We start from the raw sequence: 5,455 nt of genomic DNA, 5'->3' as shown, positions 1-5,455 counted from the left end.
ACCAATGCTTCAACAACGCCATGATGTCTGCAATCATTTGGCCAAGACACCATTTTGGAGTCTGATCAAGTTTTACATGGATGATGAAATTGTTGTAACGGAAAGAAAAAAGAAGTCTGATATGGATTTGATCAAGATTATACAATGCTATGACTCCAAGCAACAAAAGTTCAAATTTGGAGATTATGAGCCAAAAGCAATAACAAGTGAAGACGTTGTTGAAATATTTGGATTGAACAACCAAGGGGTTGAACTACCAAACACAGACAAATTCACAAAGAACATGAATGACAACTTTGTCAAAACATATTTCGTGAACCAAAAAATAGTGAAAAAAGGACATTCTTGAAGCGTACCAAAAATCAATTCAAGACGAAACTTCTGAAGGAGCAAAAGCTACTGCTTCAATCATATGTGTGCATCTGCTACAATCCCTCTTATTTGCAACCTCTGGAACTTACATCACGTGGAGCTCCATAACAATTTGTGCGACATTGGACCAAATCAGCAAATACAACTGGGTAAAAGGAGTGAGGGACTACTTGTTCAAGAGGATTAACAAATTGAAGAAAAAGAGGAAAAATGGAGAAGAATTAGCAACAACAAGTGGATGCACTGCCCTTATTTTGGTAAGAAATAAGAACTATATTTTAAAAACATGAATTCTGTCTTATAAATTACACAATAAAGTAATTCAAAGTTCTTATTTCATACAATATTGGATTTGTCTTCACACCAATCTGGTGGAGACAATAAGTGGGCGAGAAAACATGATTCCTGCCATTGGAAGATGAGACATAACGAAAATCCACAAAGCAATAAGAGACATTCAAGTTGAAGAAATTGAGGTAAGGACAAATAATAAAAGTATTTCAATAAACAATATATTTTTGCATTGTACAGTTTCATAACATAATGATCTTTACAGTTTAAAGTTTCAGAAGTGGTGGCTTCATAATCATACAGAAATAGTTCAAATTTGAAGTTCAATAATAATTCAACTTTGCATTTGTACCAACAATGAAACCTGCATAATCTCTAATACAACAAATCTAGCAATAGTGTCATTTATATAAAATAGAAATAGTGTCAAATCCAGCAATAGTTTCTAAATTTCTTGAAGAGTTCATGTTTGCAGTCTAAAAGAAAAGTGCATTTCAATAAATAGTGATCTATCGATAATGTAATAACACAAAATCCAGAAAATAATGTCATACTACTAATATTGTTAGTTTACAAGTTCAGAAATAGTGTTATAATAATGATATAGGAATAGTTTAGATTTCACGTTGTATGTATACTTTCTCTTAGCATTTCTATAAACAGTAATATATATTACTCTATTACACAAACTAGTGTGATTCTCTTTTAATAATTTGTACATTCAGTAAATAGTTTGCGTTTTTTAAAGTTTAATAAACAATGTTTACGAAACAATGACATTATTATGTAATTTAACAGCTATTTAATGTGTCACTGTGCAGATTGGTGGTGACATTCCTTGTGTTGAATCAAATGAGCCGATTGGTCGTGGTATTCCTTGTTCTGAAGAACCAATAGAGGAGCATTCCAACATAAACCAAGAAGAACGTAATGTCATTCCTTATCCTGAACAAAATAATGAGTCTTCCAAGAAAAAGGAAAAGAAGACAATGTGAAGGAAAGGGAAGAGAACTGAAGTTGGAGCTCAAGAAGATTAAAGCATCACCATCACTGGAACTTAGTTACAGTTTGATCAACTGTACAAAGAAGAATTGATAAAATTTGATGCAATTTATCAAAAGGACTTCATCGGGATTGATAACACATTAGGTGTGGAAGGTTTTGAAAAGTTTAAAAGATGTGCGAGCATGGATCAAAAGAGGTATCTAGTCCTCAGTCACATGATGATATATGCACTCGACAACCTACACACAGATTCAATTGTAATGAATCAAACAACTGGAGCCCTCAACAGAAACATTGAAAAGCTTCTGCAAGAACGACATGAGGACAAGCAGAAGATTAGTTCAATGAAATTTGAAATGAAACAGTTGCAATTAAAGAACACATCAGCTTCTATGAAAGTAAATAAACTTCTGGATGAAATTGGAAGTTTGAAGAAGAAGTTACTGGAAAATCAAGCAATAGTACCAGATCTAAATGCTTCAACAAGGAAGATCCAGAAGAGGATGAACCACCTAAAGAAGATCCAGATAATGATGATCAAGTTGAAGAACATACACATGATAAGGATACTGTTACTGAGGATCCAGTTCAAGAGAATGCAACTGAAAATGATGTGGCTATGGAGGATCCAAAACAAAGGCATACAACTGATCATGATCCAGATGAAAATGAGGAGGATCAAGCTAAGGAGGATCAAGAACATGAAGGAAAAGACACTACCACTGCAAAAGGAACCTCTGGAGTTCAACAAGATGTTCAAATGTAGACTCCAACTATCAAGGATCCTGAAAAGCAAGGAAAAGAGACTGCCAAAAAGAAGACAAGAACACTGGTTAAAAATATTCGAAAGAGGGATGATCGTAAACCAAATGTCGATCCACAGTATGATTATATCCCCATCCAGAGAAAACAAAAGAAGTCAAAATACATATATGTTATGAGTGATAGTGAAAGCCCTTCAATTGTTTCGTCAAAAAAGCCAACCGTTGGAACCAATAATTGAGAAAGGAAAGGATGAGCCAAAGGTTGAATCACCCTTAAATCCAATTGCTAAAGAAATAGCTAACAAACCTGCAAAGAAGGCTGTAAAGAAACCTGCAAAGCAAAAGCTTGACAAAGGGTATCATCTACCTGCATCAACAAAGGCGTACAAGTTACTTGAAGATGAGACAAAAGAAAAATTCAAGGAATATTACAGACAAGAAAAAATGTAAGTTTACATTATTAATCATAACTTAATACATGTGTATACACAGACACACACACACACACATATACAAATAGATATATAATACGTTTTATTTTCTGATACAAGGACTACTTCTGGATGCAACCAAGGCAAAGGTCCATAGCGACTGACCTTGTTGTCCTAAAAATAGATATGACGTCATTGTTTGTGGATGGAGCAATCGACGCCAACATAATTGATGTTTCGTTCTACACAATGGCAGAAAACGAATAAAAAATAGGGCAACAACAAAATCTGTATCTTCCTTCATTCATCTTTGTAAGTGCCAAAACAGTTTTGTTTACAAAAAAAAGTGTAGTTTTCTAGTTCACTGTAATAAATAGTTCATTTTGATATATAGTTCAGTTTTGTAAGTGCCAAACAATTTTGTTTACAAAAAAAAGTGTGCCAAACAGTTTGCTTTGGTAAAAAAGTGTGGTTTTCTAGTTCACTGTGATAAATAGTTCATTTTGATATATAGTTCAGTTTGCTTTGGTAACAAAGTGTGGTTTTCTAGTTCACTTTGATATGTAGTTCAGTTTTCTTTGGTAACAAAGTGTGGTTTTCTAGTTCACTTTGCTAAATAGTTCACTTTGATATTAGTTCAGTTTGCTTTGTATATTTGCCTCCTACAAAAGGCCTTGCATTCATTTTAAAACTTTAAATGTGTATTCTTGGTTTAGAATGATATGGAGATTGAAAAAAGCAAGAGTGATCAGGAGCACATTGACCAAACATTGAAGACAGTCTTACAAGATAATGTGGATAAAGTCGGAAAGGTCTTCATACGGATCAATCATTACTTCCACTTCAGCTTGGTAGTTTGGGACATTAAAAATGGAAAAATGACACACTACAATTCCAAACTACCGAGGGTACATAGGCATACAAACCAATACTTTGACCATGCTGTGCAAGTGGTAAGAACAAAACTATAACTCAATTACAAACTATATTCTTATGCTGATAGGAAAAATCAAACTTCATAATACAATTTATTTTTTTGTTTTTTTTGTTTTTTATGTTAGTTTTATTTGTTTGGTACAGAGACAAAATATAAGCATTTTACAAAGATTTCAAAGGAGACAACAACCTCACAATAGATATTCAAAGATGCTTAACTTGCGCACAACAAAAGGAGGACTCGTAAGTACAAACAATAAGTTGATCTCTATATTTTTCAATCAAATTTATACATTCAAACACATAAGAAGGACCATGAAAATCATATATACAAACACAAGACTCATACTTGAAAAATAGTTTGCAGTTTGCAAAATAATATCATAAGAAGTTTCAGAAATAGTTGATTTTTCACTCTTTACACTTTATGAAACAGTATTACAAATCAACAAATAGTTCATTTTTTTAGTAATTATATGTCATCTAACTACAAATATATGGAAATGAGACACAAAAAACAGAAAACAAAATCATTCTAGGAAAATATACTATAAATTTAGACTTTGCAAAATAGTGTCATAATATAGTTTCAGTTTGCATATCAGTGTTACGAACAAGAAATAGTTTCATTTTTCACTTTTAATATGTCATCGAATGTTATAATATGATATCATTATCTATCATACTTATTTGTTTTTCCAAAAAAAAAAATGCAGATTGGATTGTGGCATATTTGTCATTCAATTTGCAAACCAAGTGCAAGAGGGCAAACCAATAGAAGCCACCTTTGAGAAAGAAGAAGTATTTGCCAAAAGAGCTCAAATTGCAACTACACTTGTGAATCACGAGAATAGTTATGCAAATGGACTGAAGAAGATACTTGAAGACAGAAGACGACAAAATAAACTTGGTCAATATGATGACATTCTTGATGAGGATTTTATTACATTAGCATGAGTTTTACAAATTACATTTTATATCAATGTATATCTACATACAAAACCTCGAGCTCAGGTAGGCTTGTATGCTGGTGCCCATCCCATATTTGCGTACATTTTATAATTTTTTTTGCCCTAGGGGGCCTAACACCATTACTCATCTAAAGAAACCATGTAAAAATGAAAAAGAAGTAAAGTTTAGTATGAAACCAATCAACTTCACATACTTGATTCTTTGAGTTATAACTTATAAGAATGAGAACTATATTAAAAAATTTCACATGCTTACATTTTGACACTTCCTTTTTGTTAAAGTTCCCTTTTATTATCCAAAAAATATAGTTACCAAATTAGATAAATTTATGCAAAACAAAAAACTAGATAACTTAAACTGTTTCTGAAATACATGTACACAATATATCTAAAAAATGAAAAATAATAGTTTTTTTTTTTCTAGTTCCAAATCAGCACCCAAATTTCCCATCCTTAACGCATAATTAACGCCCAGCAAAAATCATCATTTCACTCTCGCACTAACTTCACTTTCTCTCCCTAACACCAACTCCAATTTTCACGCACAGATAAGCCATTCATGATGAAGAAACTACATGCACTATAAAAAAAAAAAACCAGAAACCTAGCCCCCAGCTCAAATCATCCATCCTCATTTCCCGATTTTGTACATCATTCCAGTTCTTTTACAGACGAATTCATGCAA

General features: G+C 32.5%; 1 pseudogene; it reads left to right on the top strand.

Moving 5' to 3' along the window:
- The first annotated feature begins 3,042 nt into the window (after nucleotides 1–3,042).
- LOC126603967 (uncharacterized) lies at nucleotides 3,043–4,786 on the top strand (annotated as a pseudogene).
- Nucleotides 4,787–5,455: the final 669 nt, after the last annotated feature.

This window comes from Malus sylvestris, chromosome 15, assembly GCF_916048215.2.
Source record: "Malus sylvestris chromosome 15, drMalSylv7.2, whole genome shotgun sequence".
NCBI classification, from domain to species: Eukaryota; Viridiplantae; Streptophyta; class Magnoliopsida; order Rosales; family Rosaceae; genus Malus; species Malus sylvestris.
Note: the sequence above shows the minus strand (reverse complement) of the source record. Positions and strands in the feature narration are given on the sequence as shown.